This window comes from Pinus tabuliformis, chromosome X, assembly GCF_031772625.1.
Source record: "Pinus tabuliformis cultivar Carrire ecotype Pingquan chromosome X, CPIR1, whole genome shotgun sequence".
Classification (NCBI taxonomy): Eukaryota; Viridiplantae; Streptophyta; class Pinopsida; order Pinales; family Pinaceae; genus Pinus; species Pinus tabuliformis.
The window spans coordinates 1,543,784,202-1,543,802,095 of NC_142308.1; the positions used below are offsets into that span (position 1 = coordinate 1,543,784,202).

Genomic DNA, 17,894 nt, shown 5'->3' on the forward strand with positions numbered 1-17,894 from the left:
GAAGGGACATCTGAATTATTTGCATTACTCTCGGCACTGAATTCTCCACAATAACTTTGATCGGGTATGTGACATTAATAATTCCATGGAACAGGAAAATAATTGATAACAGATTAACACCAGACTTCAAAATTACTGAAATCCTCTCTTTTATTCTTGGTTTATGTTTGTTTGTTTTCCTCAGAAAACAGTCTCAACTTTATATTACATATAAAAAGACGTATTTCACATATGCTTGTACAGCATGCAAGAAAAAAAGACTAAACCTATCTTATCTAATCTCTGCTATTTGAAGTTTAACTAATTCTCCATAGCTATTAATCTATCCTTTGTTCAAAAAAGGATTCGTATCCTGTATATTAAAAAGCTATGCTTTCCCCTGCTATCATCATAAAAATAAAGTCTTACAGCCTGAAAAGTTAGTCTTTGCACAAGTGAAAGCTAAACAAAAATTACAACTGTAAAGTAGGGTTTCATTTCTATTTCAAGCTTCAAACTCTGGTACTGCATTTTCACTGTTCAGTGATCAAACCATCCCGAGCCTTCATGTAAAAGACTGGGTTGACTGCCAGGTGCAGTCCTTATTTTGATAACCCATCAGCTACAGAATTTATTTCACTATAATATATATGCATGGTGATAAGAGATTTTGGGAAAAGCAGACTCTATCCTTTCACCTGCTCCAGAATTGGCTGTAGAACTAAATTCCTCATTCTTTAACAACCTGTCATCCAATTTAGAACCACTTCAGTATCCCCAAATACCTGAAGGGTATTAACCCCCCTTCTTTACTGCCATCTTCAGTAAGTACTTCAAAGCCAATAACTCAGCATAGTAGTTGCAAGTTTAGAACCCTCCCCCAGCCCAATTTTAAAATGAAATGATTTTTATTCAGAAATAAACATCCACCTGCACCACATATAGATTGGTAATCATGGGTAGCTACGGCAAAAAACCCCAAGGCCCTGACTTATCAATTTGTGGAAGCCTCAGAAACCTGGCCTTTTAATTTTTTTCTTGAATTTTGATAAGTCAAAAAGGGAATAAATCTGAGAAACACAATGGATGGTAGGAATACTTATCTTGAGAGATGTCAAAATTTCTGGCTAACCAGGTACCCCAGGACACTGCTAATGGAACAGCATGAAAAGCTTTTAGGTCTTTGATCCCAATACAATTCTTTAGGCATTCATTTACTGACTGCCCATGCCAGCTTCCTCTACAGCCTGTCATATTCTCCCGAATTTTTAAAAACGGACCAGTCTGAACTGGTAATTGGCCAAATCAGCCAGTCAGATAGGGCCAGGTAATGAACTGGTATAACAATCTGGTTGGAGGGCTGTTTCCAACCCTAACCGGCCTTGTTAGATGTCACATGCATGGGGGGAGTCCAGGACCTCCAATGGCAGTTTTTCAGGTGGTTTTGGAGGAAACCAGGGGTTGTTTTCCTCCCAAAACAGCCCCCCTTGGCTATAAAACCAACCCTTCCCCGCATAAACCCTAAACCTAAACAAAAAGCTTAACCCAACTCTAGCAATGCTGGCATTAATGGTAATTTTAAATTCTTAAAGTAAAAGTCCTTGTACTTACATTTTCAACATTACCATTAATTGTTTCGGGATGTTTGAGAGTGTTTCCAACCTCATTGGATTTCATATGGAGAAAGCAGAATTTTAGATCCCACTCAAAATCTAGCAGACTTAACTGTTTTCAGGATTTCAGGAATTGAGGGATTGTAACATTTCCATTTGATTTTGTCATGTATGAGGGTATGGGATTGGCATTTAATCAGGTGCATGAAGCCCTTTATGTACCTTGATGTTGGTGGCATTGATTGTTGAACTCCTCTGCCATAGCCTTAACAAAAATATACCCTTCACTCAAAGCAAAATAATTGGTTAGGTATGCTAATATTTTTCTACCATATTATAAAGTTGAGGAGACGAACCCTTCACTTAAACCAAAATCATTGGTTAGGCATGTCAAGCTTTTTCAATTTCTACCATTAAGGTTGAGGAATCCAACTTTGAAGACATTGAGCTAGATGATGGTTATGTAGCTCTTGTTGATAATCCCATTTATAGTAGTGGTGAATCGATGATGAGTTTGATGAGTGATCATGTTTATCAATGATTTATAGTAGACCAGTGGCCCAATAACTTGTAGCATTGTTTTTGGACATTAGAGGCCACTTAGAGCGTCATTGAGTATGTATTTTGTTGTCACACTCTGCCATTTTGATATATTCACCCTTACATGGTATATATATGAGCAAATTTTGCATATTTGTCTCTAATGGATTGGAATCATGGTTTGAAATCTTAAAAATATTTGTTTTTCATTAAAAATTTATTATTTTATATATCTTTTTCAATTTTGGGTCATTGAATCCGGTTCGTTTTGGTTTGATCCAGTTTCAGTTAGAAGTTAGAACCACAGTTAGATAGGTGGCCGGTTCAAAACTCGGTTCCGGTTTTTAAAACTATTTCTACTCCATTTCTTCCCAGACTTCACCATCATAAGAGCAATTAATCATGTGTGTTCAATAGTTTCATTGTCCTGTTTGCACAAAGTACAACACCTTGAACCAAATCTACATCTTTTTATAGCACCTCCCACATTAATGCTTTGTTCCTAAGTACCAGCCACATGTAGACTTTGGATTAGAGAGGGGATTTTAATTTCCACAAATCCTTCCACCACAATTCCACTTTGCCTTGGAATGCCTCCACAAACATGGTGTTAGCCTGTGAGCCCCTAGACATTCACATAGTCCTAGATTACTTCTTGCCTGAGTTGTCATCCTTATCTATTCGTGTGTTGTCAGTGTGAGAGCATATCTAGAATCTAGATTTATAGGTGCTTACATCCATTTACTTTATATTGATATCATTGGATGAATACGTTGTTGAGATGGCTAAAGCTTTTTCTGCGAATCTTCCTGTGTTATGTTTCATTGCATAATTTAACCTAAGTCACGTGATTCGAGTTCGGGTTTGACAATGAGTAGGTTTGGTTCGAGTCTAAATTATTTGATAAGATTCAAATGAGGTTTGCCATTAGGTTCGTCCATATACATTTTCTATATATATATATATATATATATATATATATAAAAATAGTAAGAAATCAACATCAATAAATATAAAAAATGCTATCATGGACATGGAAACTGTAAGGATAGATTACAAGCTTCAGTTGTGACCTGAGGTTATGAGTTTTGATCTATGGACTTGGTCAATGGCTATGAGGTTTGCCAAACCTCAAATTTTTTTCAAGCTCCTCTAAAATTCGACCCTCAAGGTTGAAGTTCGACGGACCTTGTGACATAGAATTTAACATGGTATCATAGCTCCTTTGGCCTTAAGTGTTAGATAGATCCATGGAATTAAGGGCATGATAGCACCATGCAGAGTTCCATGGGAGGTTTGATATCATAGCCCCATGAGAAAGAAGCCATGCTGCCTACAACAACAAAATTGCAGATCGACATCCAATTGGGGGCGCAATGGCAAAGTTAAGGTCAGTTCTTTCATTTTTTTATTGATTTAAATTGCAATTGTCTTATTATTTAAAAGATTAAGATGCATGCTGCAATGTATAAGGGTGTCATGGATCTGGCACATTAGATCAATTTTTTGAATCTGCTTCTAGTTTTTTAGTAGCAGCCCGTGGACATAAATTTGTTGCAGACCTGGACCTACCTGAAGTATTTAAGCTTTCTTGCAGATGCAAGAATTCAATGATCCATCTTGTAGATTGGAGCATACAAGCTCAATAATAGACATAAATACATATATTTTATTAATGAATGAATGATTGTTTACAATGAGGGTCCTTGGCTTATATACCGCCATGGGCACCCTTTCGGGAAAGGGCATGATCTTATGATCGTGCCCTTTCGTCTAATCAACTTAAAGTTACACTAAATAATTTTTACATAACATTGCCTCCCTCTTGAAAGATGATTTGTCCTCAAAGCATACGTAACGATGGGTGTTTTTGGCGAAATTCTTCGGTCTCCCAAGAGTCTTCTTCTTTTGGTAGATTCTTCCACTTGATAAGTTATTCTTTAATTACTCGTGAACATAACTTGTTCTCCCTGGTAGTGATGATCCCTTTTGGTTCTAGAATGAGCTTGCCTTCGTCATCTAACATTGGCATGGTAGTTTGTACTGATTGGTGTTTGCCCAGTGCCTTTTATAAGACAAGATACATGAAAAATGTTGTGAACTTGACTATTATCAGGAAGGCTTAAGCTATATGCTACTTGGCTGATCTTTTTGTTGGTTTGGTACGGACCATAGAATTTCGGTGCCAAGTTGTTTTTACCCTTTTGCTTTAAGGATACTTGTTTGTAAGGTTGACGCTTAACAAATACCCACTCTCCAACTTCAAATTCTCTTTCTGATCTATGCTGGTTGGCTTGTTGTTTCATGCGATTCCTTGCAATACTTAGATTTTCTTTCAATGCTTGAAGGATTTTCTGGGTCTCTTCCAATTGGTCTTTAACTGTCGGAACTCTAGTTTCGGTGAGGGCCAAGTCCTTCCATTTAGGAGGTTCATAGCCATACAAAGCTTGAAATGGGGTCATTTTTGCGGAAGTGTGATATGTTGAATTGTACCACCACTTAGCGAGGTGTAACCACTGAGCCCACTTATTTTGCTTATCTGTTGCATAACAACGAAGGTAAGCTTCTAAGCATTTATTGACGGTCTTAGTTTGTCTGTCTGTTTGAGGATGATATGCTGAACTCATGTTGAGGTATGTCCCAACATGTTTGAAGAGTTCCTTCTAAAAATTCCCTTTAAATTTGGCATCTCTATCACTAACAATGACTTTGGGAAAACCATGTAATTTGTAGACATTTTTACAAAATATCTCAACGATCTCTTAATTTGATTTCTTCATCCCTATAAAGTGTGCATATTTTGTGAGTCTATCGATTGTTACCAGAATTTTGTCCTTTTCATCTGACATGGGTAATCCCTCAATAAAATCCATTGATACTTCTTCCCACTTTTGATTAGGAATATTCAACGGATGGAGCAGGCTAGCGGTCTTAATGCTTTCACTTTTATTCCTTCGGCATTGATCACATTCTGCTACCTATTTTTGGATGTCATTACTCATGCGTTATAGTAGGTTTTAAAGAACCCTACATGTCCTACTGAAAACAAGTCATGGGATTCTTTGAGGACCTTGGACTTAAATTTAGAGTTAGGGCCTAGGTAAATTCTCCCTTTGTATCGCAGAATATCGTTTTTCCATTAGAATTTTGGATTTCAAGTAGGATTATTGATTATAACACATGTTTTAGGGTCTTTTGCATATTCACTTTGGATTTCATTAAGTCATTATGGAATTATAGTTGAGATTGCAAACAAGGATGTTTCTTCATCTTTTTTGAAGAGAGATCTGCCACTACATTGTCCTTTCCCCTTTTGTGTAATATCTCCATTTCAAAAGCAACAATTTTTTCAATCCACTTTTGTTGTTCTTCAGAGAGCGTTCTTTGTTGGAGGAGGTATTGGAGACTGTTATGGTCCGCTTGTATGGAGAACTTACTCCCCAAAAGATATTGCCTCCACTTGGCTAGTATGTGGTTAATGACAAGCATTTCTTTGTTGTATGTAGACTCAAGACATTTTCGCTTATTGAGCTACCTGCTTTCAAAAGCTATTGGATGACCATCTTGCATTAATACTGCTACTATCCCAAAACTTGAAGCATCACATTCGATTATAAATGGTTTTGAAAAATCAGGAGTTGCTAATACAGGCGCATTGAACATAATTTATTTCAAGTCTTTGAACCATTTTTTTGCTTCATCATCCCAACGAAATGAATTTTTCTTTAGAAGGTTTGTCACAGGAGCAGTTACATGGGCATAGTTTTTAATAAACCTTCGATAGTATCCAGTTAACCCTAAGAAACCCCTTAACTTGGATACATTAATTGGTTTGGGCCACTCTCTTATAGCCCTTATTTTATTAGGATCTACTGTTACTCCTTCCTTGGATATTATATGTCCAAGGTACTCTACTTCCTCTTTCTCGAAAGTGCACTTGGATTTCTGGGCATAAAATTGATGCCCTTCTAATACAGTGGTAACTTGCTCTAAATGTTGTAGATGCTCCTTCCATGTTTTACTATAAATTAGAATATCATCGAAAAACACTAACACAAACTTCCTTAGATATGGATCGAATATCTCATTCATGGTGGCTTGGAATGTTGTTGGAGCATAGTTAGACCAAAAGTGTTGAAAAGTGTAACTAGGTTCGGTCTTCATAATGACATGTGTAATTGTGATTTTATGTAATTGCTGTAAAGAAGATTTTTTTTTTTTTTTTTGTAATGCTTGAATCATGGGTTTCATGATCAAGGAATTTTAGTTTTAGTTAAGGCTCCCATTGTGAGATTTTAGGATTGGTCATTGTTATCGCTCAAACTAGCAGGGGGCCTAAAAGGGACTCCTAAAGGGACAACTGCTAGATCAAGGGAAACAATGGAGACTTAGCCACTATCACCTCAGCCAAGACTCCATACTCTTTATGGACTTTCATCGATGGGAGGAGACCCGGTATATATAGAAGGTCACTTGTAAAGGATAAATTGACCAATGCATATGAAGTGACCCTTGTAATCCTTTTCCTAGAAGGGTTTTTTAAGAATAGATCTTTCTTGCTTATTACGCAAGGTACAAAGGTTTGTAGGAGAAGGAGGTGAGGACCTGAGGGTTAGGTTTAGAGGAATATGCCTTATGAAGGAGTTTCCCAATCTTAAAATCCTTATTGAACTTGACTTCTCGGATGGTTCTTGAAGATTTGACTTTCAAAGATGCGGGACCACACGGGACCAAATGGACCCAACTTAGGTTAAGGTGCAAGAATTTAGCAACCAATGATGTTCTTAACCCAGAAAAGGAGGGGGAAAGGACAAAGCAAGAATTTTCACTCAAAGGTGTCAAATTGATCCTATGAGGCACTAGCCTTAGGGATGCTAGGGCAAAGTTTGATCTCAGAGCTAGGGCTTGGGTTATCTCACTGCTCCACCGTCGAAATGGCTTCAAATTGGAGGAGGCTTTGAGGACACACCAGCGTACGAGAGGCTAGGAGATCAAACTTTTTCTAGGGCTACTTTGTCAGGAAATTGATTCCCTAGGTGGCCTAGTGTGGCTAGACCTAGAAAAAAGAGAAAGGGGTGAAGAAATAGGTTTAAAATGACCACCTTTTGATGGATCAATGCCTACATCCCATAGCAATCTAATAAAACTACATCCACTACAACGTTATATACGTAGATATACTAGATAGCGTAGAAAATACAGTAGCTAAATAACAGGCACGCTGCGCTTATATGGTTTTCATAATGGATAATATCTTATATAATAATTCCTCTTGGGGATATGGAGTCAAGGAGAACTATGAAGATGGATCTCATTTCTTGTTCAAGGAGGCTCTCAAAGTCAACTTCGTCCAATGTTAAGGGCAAGAGAAGAAAAGTGACCTTAAAAGCATTTATACTTCATTGCAAATGGAGAAGGCTTGTCAAGGTAACTTCGACCTCTAGGACAATTCATTCATCAAACATGGCTCATACATAGAGATAAGCTATATAGAGACATAATTCCACATTGATGTCGTAAATGCATGCAACAACTAGCCCTAAAATAGCGAAAATCTCATGATCAATGTATGCAACAAAGTAAAAGAAAATAACATCAAAATTGTACTTACATGTAAGAGAATATATCCAACCATCAACACATTTGCAATATAAGAAGCTCCAAGATAAGAAGACCCAATCCACACATCAAAATTCATCCATGATCCAAAAATATCCTCCAAGGAAAAATGCGAAGTTCTCAAGAGAGAGAATGATCCAAGTCAAGTGATGATACAAAGTGAATTCATCTAACTCCTATTTATACACTCATTAGGAGTTCGAATTACCTAATTGGGCCTACATTAGCCCCTAAAATAAAATAATGTGCAAATTAACTAACTTTTGGTGACAAGCCCACCAAACTAGCTCACAAATAAAATAATAAGCCTCTCAAGAGGTCAAATAATAATCTATGCATGTCGTAGGGCCCTACAAGAGGCCTGATGAGGTCCATAGCTGTCATAATGAAGAATAGGACCCTCAAAAGTGATGGACAAGGGGGTGGCCTTTGTTCTCCAAACAATAAACCTGTGGTGCTCCCATTGGGTGTGGGGGCACAATAATAACCTCATGGGTCTACAAATGAGTCAAAGCTTCCTGCAAACCATCTATAAGGGCTCAGATGATGGTGTAGGTGATGCCACATCATCCTACAAGTCCTGGGTTTGCTACCAAGTGCATGGTACATTTGTGGGGTTGGCTGGGAAAATGTGAACCAGGTGCATCTTCCTCGTCCAATAAGTGGATCTCGAGCCATCTTCGAACATCTCTGGGGAAATATGGAGTGCTTTCTATTGCTGTGGAGGCCCATGGCTCTCAACACACACCCTACATGTGCCAATGTAGCCCTCTGGAGGGTTAGGACCCCGTATAGGGAGACCAAACCCAAGATGGAGACACTTGCAATCTTGCATAAGGTCCAATACGTTCCCTAGCCTTTCAGTACAACAAGTCATCAAGGAAATCGAGTAAAGTAGCTTACAAACCATGGACCACAAGTGGGGACTTCATAATGGCCTGCCCTACCATAATGGGCTTTGGCATGTGCTAATGTCTCCAAACTCTAGATGGGGTTAACCAAGTATACTATTAGGTGGTTTCTGCTTCTAAAGGGGATAATATGTCCAAGATACATCCTTTAAAAGGTGGTGGTATGTGATAAAGAGGTGAGTGGAGTAGCGGATGAGAAGGGGTAGCTCTGGGCCACATGCTGGGGTACAAGGGTAGCTAATAAAAGGGAAGCCCACAATTGGGTATATAATGTGTAGAAGGGAGAAGTCGTGGTACATGAGGTGCCTCGACCTTGATTTTTCCACCTTTCTTTATATGCCTTTTGCCTTTTTATGATTTTTCTTTAATTAACTGCTTGGGGCTCAAGGGGTAAGAGCATGATGTGTGAGATAACCCCTTTAAGGTAGGGCGGTTCATTGCCCTCTAGGGGTTGGGAAAATCATGGATTCCTATATGATGGAGGTTCATAGAACCTATAGGAACCAGGGTGATGGCCTTGACGATGGGGTAGAGCTCATGTGTTGGCTTTTGCCCACGTGCTGAATGTGTTATTTGTCTCGACCATCTTTTGCATTTTGTGGTACATTTTCCTGTTGAATGTGGTCAATTATGCTTTTACTTTTCTTTTTCGCTGTATCATCCTTCGAGGGCATCATGCTAGGCTTGACCCAAGGTGTGGGCAAGGGGAAGGGGAGGACTAGCCCTATGTGGACATAATGGAGGAATGTGGACCCAGGTGGGAGAAATGATGAAATGGGGTAATAATGAGTGGAAAGGGGGTAATATAGGCGAATGAGGTAGCGGGACCACGCAACCAAAATCTGGCTTTCCTGTGAAATACCATCCCTAAGGCCAAATGGTAAGTAAAAGAGATTCCACAAGACTAAAATTCAAGGTTAACATCCAAAAGGGTTCTATGGGACAAGAGCACAGACCTAGCCCATTCGTTCAGTCGAATCTCCCCATTAATCCATGCCTAGAAGTGTCCATGATAAGCAGACTATAACACTCAATAACCAAATGACAAAGCATACCTTTAGGTTCGGGAGGCCCACCTTCAAACATATGATCATGGCAGATGGGTGAGGGACCACATGGCTGGCTCAGGTGGCGGAGAAGTGGCACAACGAGTTAGTTGGTGGCTGCAAGGGGTTGCTAGTTGAGTACCATCTCAGAGAAATTTTTCTCCTAGCGATATCACCCACAAAATGGTGGGTAGCAGTCATCATGTCATAAAGTCTATTGAGTCAATGTCAAAGATGGAAGACCCATATGGGCATATTATACATTGTAAAAAGAAGTTTTGTTTGGGTCATTAACCCTCCAAGACCATGTGACAAGCTCTCCTTGAAGTCGGCCTAAGGATAAATCTAGAAAAGGCATGTCGGCCTTGTTACCTAGAGAAGTCAGTTTATTTTGGATGTGCCAACCACTATAAATAGGGCAACTCGGCCTCACTTGAAGACACAATTCAGGCAAGAAATCTGACAGAAGTGCGAGAAACACAAGAGAGAAGCCTCATCAACAAGCGAAGGAAAAGGGAAGACAACCGAGCCATTTTCTGATCTGTTTTTGGGCTAATACACTCCACACATGCGAGGAAGTGTTACTATCTATTGCAGGAGAAGCCGAGATATCACAGTCTCCTTTGGAGGGCAGATCAAGAGAGAAAACAAGTTCATTATCAAGCTGAATTGAAGGAGAAAGGGTATCCATCTAGAGCGAAGGAATTTAAGAGACTAAATCTCTCACACGTGCTGCAACTAGGGTTCCTGAGGAGGCCGAAAGTTGCAGACCTGATCCAAGAAGCCTAAAATTTGAAGGGTAGCTGAAATTGAAGGAAGACAAGCAGTTTGACTTGTGTTGACTTGGGCAAGAAGAAGAAGCAGTGAAGAAGGGTCTTGTGATTTGGTCTTGGAGAGGTTGTTGTGTTAAGGGTCTTGGTCTTGGTCTTGTAGAGGTTTTGGCCCCGCTGATCACCTACATTCTGTGTCTCTTGTCTCTTTATTGTTTATGTTTTGATAGCTGTTTGATGAAGAAGAACACTATAATAATCTAAGCAAAGAGAAGAACCTAATCTAAAGAAGTAAAAAACATTCACAAGCAGTTATCATTGATAGAGAAATCTCCTAATTATGATGCCCTAGATTTCTCAACAAAAAGACATTGCCTTAGACTCATAGTGACCTTCATGTGTATGGAACACAATTTTTGCTATGTCTTCCAACCTTATCCTTATATGGTAGTACCCTGATCTCAAATCTAATTTTGAAAAGCATTTAGCTCCATGTAGTTCATCCAACATTTCATTGATAAAAGGAATTGGAAATTTGTTCTTAATAGTTATCTTGTTTAGCCCTAGGTAATCTACGTATAGTCTAAATGATCCATCTTTTTTTTGCACTAATACAACTGGAGCATCATATGGACTTCTACTTTTTGTGATAATACCACATTTTAAAAGATCTTGGACTAATCTCTCGATTTTGGTTTTTTGATGATGTGGATATCGATACGATTTGATGTAGACGGGATTTGATTCTGATTTGACTTCAATTGTGTGTTTGATTTTTCTTTTAGGAGGCATCTTCATTGGAAGGTCTAGGAACACTTTTTCATGCTTTTGAATTAGTTCTTGAACTTTAAGTGACTCTTTGTTAACTAAATTTAAGTTAGCATCTCTAATTGATGACACTGCACTAATTTCGCTGGTGCTCATTTTCGGATCATTTTCATCATTTGGGATGATGATACAATTTGATTCTTAGGGGGGGCTGAAACCCATATAACTTGTATTTTTTCCCTTCCCATTTAAATTTTATAAATTGGTTTTGATGGTTGGCAGAGTAAGTGCCTAGGGTTTGTAGCCATTGAATACCTAAGACCACATTCACTCCTAATGGTACAGTGTAGAACGAAGATTCTAGATTACAGGTCGAATCTGTAATTTGACTTTATGGCATTTCCCTACTTTTTTCAATTTTCTTACCGTTAGCTACCTCTACTTTCATGTTGGGCATAGGAAACGAGAAAATGTTGAGCCTTTTTGCCATAGTTGAGTCCAAAAAGTTGTGGGTGTTACCGGTATCGACTAGAACCATTACATTGCTCTTTTTGATATGTCCTTTTAACTTTAATGTCTGGGGCTGAGATATACCTATCATGGCTATCAGAATGTTCTCGTTATCTGGTTCTGGAGAATCTTTGATTTCTTCTACGTTTGATTCTTCATTGTCTGAATCATTGGTTGCTTCACATGTATATAGGTTCTTGGTTTCTTTTCCTTTAGCACATCTATGTTTAGGGTCCCATTTTTCACCACAACGTTTGCACTTACCTTCTTTCATTTTTTGCATTTCCAAATTAGTTCTTTCTCCTTCACGAAGATGTGGTGGAACATATTTTGTATTATCCGTGTTCGCAGTTTGGGGAAATCTTCGTATCAAATATACTCTTTCAACTTCTGGCCATTGCATCTTTTCGTGCTTCTTTTCAACAACTTTTGCTTTCTGTCTTGCTTCTTATATAGAAGTGATGTCATGAAGCTCAACCTGGAGATGGAGTTTAAGTTTTGTGATGTATGATTGAATGCGACGAGTTTATGATAATCCAGGTACTCGTGTAGCTAAAGTTTCCTATTCTCGAGTGTATTCATCCACATCTTCCTTGATACCTTGGAATTGGCCACATGATTGTGGTGGTTTGGGGACACAGGGAGCGGCACAGAAGACGACGGGGACAAGAATCTGTTGTGAAGGATGAAGGGGTCATGAAGGGCGGCGGTGGGAGGCAGTTGTGGGGAGGCAGAACTAGTGATGGGGATGCGAGAGATGAAAATCGACAGAGAAAACAAGGTGGATAGGAGGTTGTCGGGGTTGGGAAGATGGCAAACAAGGAGTTGTTGGGACAGTTTGGAATGGCATGTGGCGGTCAAAGGGTTATAATGGTGGTTAAAATGATAGGGCCAGTGTTACTTGGGAGCAAGAGTGAAAGCGGGGAGTGGGAGCGAAAACGGATGTGGGAGCGACATTTTCAGAAGCTCCGGTTTGGGAGCGAATCCTAGAGCGTTTTTTATATAATATATATATTTTGATACATATATGTCAACAAAAACATGTAGAATGATGAATTAGATATAAAAAACATAAAAAAAACATAGATTGAACCATATAACAACAATCATCTAGAAGTTATAATCTTCATCAACCACGTCCACAAGTTAGTAACATATAACATATTGAGTCTCATGATTCATCAATCTTAAAGTTTCAAGCTTTCAAAATTCAATATATAACATTTATCATCATTGATCACCAAAGTTGTACTTGTAAGCTAAGTGTAACCATTACAACTAATAATATCTAACATGAAATGAAATGTTATAAAATGAAATGAAATGAAACAACTTTCAACTTTCATGAAGCATCATATTCATAATTCACTACTAATGAGTTATAATTGCCAACTTCAAACTTAAATTGTCATATATTGTTTAAAAAAATATCATAATAAATATGAAAGAGTCAATAGTTATAAAAACTACTAGAAATTAGAAAAGACAAGTAAATCTATTATCTATTGCTTATGCTTGGGCCTCTTGCCACCACGAGAAATGTCTAATTTTTTAGTCTTGTTGGAAAATCAGGATCTTTGTCATTAATATCACCCTCTAAGCATTAACATAAGATAGAAAAATCATAGCTTGTCAAGTCAAGATTTTGTTTGAGTGATGCGTACATTTCTAGGAGGGTCATGATAGAGGAGTTCGACAACCAATGTCACTAACATCATTGCCTCATACTGTCTTCAAAACCAGTTTACATTGATTAGATATATTGTGTTGTTTCTTCCTATTGAATCAGGGAATTCTTGTTGGCATCAAAGGGGCCAACAAAATCCTCCATCTATCTATTACAGTGAAACTAAAAAGCAAAACCAAACATTCTAGTTGTATCCAAACAGTACAAAACATAGGATGCCATCCTAAATACTATCAGACTTGTTGACCATTAGGAGTCTGAGGAAGATATTGGAGCTAGATCCTTTGCACTCGAACTAGGAGGAGCAACTGTGTCAGAATCACAATGGAGATGCCCTTCTACATGGGCCAACCTGGCATCAAGTTTGTCCATAAAGAAACACTGATTTCTTAGCAATCTTTTGATATCCTCCAGTGAAGCAAACACGTTGTACCGTTCCACCTGCTTATTCTACAAAACCATACCCAACATGGTCTTCATTTGCCAGTGCAAAGCAATAGCATTGAGGTATTTCTTTCTCTGACCCCCTATATGACCAAGGTTAGCCACCCAGCTGGATACCTCCTCCATAATCTTAGAATTAGAATAAGGTTGTCTTTCCACACCCACCTTAGTTTCCATGTTTCGAATTTCTCGCCAAGTCTTAGGAGGAACAACTTTAAAGTAGGCCTCAGCAGAGTCCTGGGCAATCAAACAGGCCCTGTGTTGACCTTAGGTGTTGCTGCTGTTGCCGCCTCTCCTGCTACACATATGTTGCCTTGGGGGTGTGATGCACAAGGACACTCTTTTTTCAAGTGCGCACGTGACCTTCCCCCTCTGACATTTCAAACAGAGCACGAACCTGTAAAATAACCACTTGCAATGCATTGGTTAACATAAAGCCTATAACCAAACCCAACCACTTGGTACTAGCTACAACTAAGGAGGAAACCACCCTTGCCACGCTCCCAGGAGAACAAGTCCATGCTGCCTTGGTGACCTACAAAACATTAGGCGACAAGACTCACCCATAGACAAACCCCGAGAGGATGAATAACATAGTAGTGCCCCCCCCGTCTCTTATGAAACACGAAGCTAGAGCTATGAACCCCAACAGGAATAAGACCAATATTTCTTAAAAAAAGCGCTAGATAGACAAAAAACCAAGACTGACTATTTTGAGAAATCCATAGACATAATAGTTGTTGGAAATAATACTGAGAGGGGGGGGTGAATCAGTATTAGCAAGTCAATAATATTTCATTTCCATATTTTGATTCATATACGCTACTTCAGTTAATAAAACTTGCGTGTATACGCAACTGGATATAAGGCAACTAGCGTATACCCTGTAAACTTATAATTTAGTTAATTCTTCATATGTTGATCTTTAATCTGTGCATCAGAACCATATAAACAGTGATCAGGAGCAGTAAAAACAAAACAGACAGTCACACACATGAACACAAGATATAAGGTGGAAACCCAATGTGGGTGAAAACCACCTGCTGCAATCGTCTCTATCTTTCTTTTAATAAGAAACTTCTTTTTACAATATTTTGTACTGGTGCAGTGTTATACCAGTACGCAGGCTTCTACCTATAGAAGGCTACAACCTTCTCTTTTCTTCCAGGGAACACATTTCATAAATTTTCAGACTGGATCCATCAATAACATCAATCAACCTCAAATATATTTGCATCAACCAATCTTCCTTTGAACCAACCAAAACTGAATTAAACAATCACTTCTCTGAATGCTATAACCAAAATACAGTAATGGTAACCAAAACCCAAGCCAGAACCCAGAACACTGTAACAACAATCAGAAGTAGCTAAAGCATATTTTATGAGGTGTACGCTACTTCAATGTGACGAACCTACGTGCATACGCACTTGTATCAAGGAAAACCTGCGTATACACACTTTTGAAATGCTGAACCAACGTGTATACGCGCCTTTGCTATAATGAACCCATCAATAGAATTTATCCTTCCTCAAGCGCTCAGGTTCATCCTTGATTCAGATCTAGCTATGCACCATAACCTAGTCACCTATATTCAAGATCTTGCTCTTCATTAGATATTCAGTTCATGAGTGCCTTTGCCTAATGATCTTCTCCTCCTTTTATAGTCTTAGGCCTTACTAAATACTATGGTCCAAAACCACTTAGAACCAATACCTTGGACCAAATACCTGGGGTCAACACGTCGGACAAGATACCTTGGACCAATACCATGGATCACAATACCATGGATCAAAACCAAGTTTTCCATCATGTACGCGCCTTTCCTTTCGTGAAAGTGCGTGTGTACGTATATGCGACTTTTGGTCTGCGAACTCGCATGTACACGCGGTTTGGTCAACGGGAACCGACGTATACCTCTCTTTCTTCATTCTGTGAGCCTGAACAGAGATCTGTCATCTGAGTGAGTTGCCATCAAGGGCAAGACTTGTAGCACCAAATCTGAGTCATAGTGCCAACAATCTTCCCCTTTGGACTTGATGGCAACCCCAAGTCACTCTCCCCCTTTGTCATCAAGGGCAAAGGGTTATGCTCCCCCTGAGTACATGCTGAATTCTCTGATATGCTGAAAAGTGTTGTCCATGCTCCCCCTGACTGCAAGCAAGGTCTGCAAAAAGAAGAACATGACCCTATACATCATAAATGACCTTCCTATCACCAAAGATTCATACATACATCCATCTCCCAACCAAGTGGGGATATACCAAGATTGACTCATCCACCCAACCAAGTGGGGATATACCAAATGTTTATACATGACAAAACAAGAACGTTACATCATCCATCCCATGCATAGTGGGGAAACAAAATAGGTCGTTTCATGACCTTGATAATGAAAGATATACATGACATAGAGACAAAATATCTAAAACAAGACTATGATAGTTATTAGCAACTATCATCAACAACATTTGTCAATCACCATCCAAACCAGCAACCATGATCTCCCTCTGCACCTGTTCTGCTTGAATCAAAACAACTTGTGAATGTGTACCAAGATCTTCTAAGATAATGCCAACAATGCATTATTAGAAGTATGTGCTCCCCTTGAACCTGTGCCAGATGATCACTGTCAGACCCATATCAGACTCTTTTCATCCTGAGTCTGGCCCACTGATTTTCTTCAAACCAACACATACGCAACTGTATCCACAGAAATCGGCGTATGTACGCGGATATGTTTCATGAAACTCGTGTACAACCACTTTTCTATGAAATAGATAAGTTTCTGTTGGACACCTAATCCTAAATGGGTTAGTGTGGAAGCCGAATAGACCAAAGCAGTCCAAGAGACCTTGGGATCTGAAACCCAAGAGTCATATGTTGCACTATAAATGTATATCTCATGTTAATAAAAAAATGAATTGCATGATTTATCTTTCATATCTCTTGTGCTGTCCATGTGTGTTTAACATGGTATCAGAGCGGGCGTATTCCTGCCCTGCATAATTAATGTGAGCCAATTGTCTTATGGCCTTTCTGTGCAGTCATTTCTGCCATCAATTCTGCATCTCAGGAATATTTTCTCACGAATATTTCTTCAGCTAAATGTTAGCTGCTCCTGACATTGCCAGCGCTGTCCAGCACTGTCCAAGCGGTTCTGAGATGTCTGTCTGTCAATTTTATTGACTGCGCCCTTTGTCATATGCGTTTTTAAGTAAACAACGCTGTGGTAGGAGCGCTGGTATAACAACACTGTGATTATTCTCTGACACGGTATCTCTGCGCTTGTCAGCTATGCGTTTTATATATTCTCCCATGCAAAAATGCAAAAACGCTTCTGCCATTATTAATGTAACAGCCACTTGCAATTTCAAACCCGCCAATTCGAGTTAGTTGAGGAATATGAACCAGTGACGGTATGACCGCTTGTATGTCTCTCTAAGAGGTGAGGAGTGAATCATGTAATTTTATGGTGGATTTGCCAATTAGTGATCCAACTTCCGCAGAATATGCTTCAATATATATGCTAGATCCATTTCTTGTCCGTCTTTTATCTCTTGGTAATGAGAAGAATGTTCCTTGGGAGCGATCCATGTCTCAAAGGGAAGTGAATCTACATAAGGAACAAATGCAATGAAATGTGTGGATTCTTCTATAAATCAGCACCTGGAATGTATCTCCCTGCTCAAACATTCATAGAGGTTGTATTTTCCTGTCTTGGTAAAGTACTCCCTTGCATTATTAAGCCTGCATTCTACATTAGTTGGGACAATGGGAAGACCAATGATCTTACTGTGAGAATGCCGCATTGATGATCCTGCTATGACTCCATGATTTTTCAAAACTTGGATGTATTTAATAATCTCTTCCCAGGTTTCTTTCATTTCCTACTACACTTCCTGCTCTTGGAAATATTCCTCTGCCACCTCTCGGCACCTATCCATCCTCTGGTTTCATAATGGTTCCGAAGTAAACTTGGTCGACCGTGTGGCTTGCCGACGGTG

The 17,894-nt window shown here is 39.1% G+C and overlaps 1 protein-coding gene across 2 annotated transcripts in view; it reads left to right on the forward strand.

Moving 5' to 3' along the window:
- The window catches only part of ECA3 (endoplasmic reticulum-type calcium-transporting ATPase 3), a 447,643-nt gene that overhangs the window by 15,723 nt on the left and 414,026 nt on the right, over positions 1 to 17,894 (forward strand). The gene's annotated exons all lie outside the window — the stretch shown is intronic.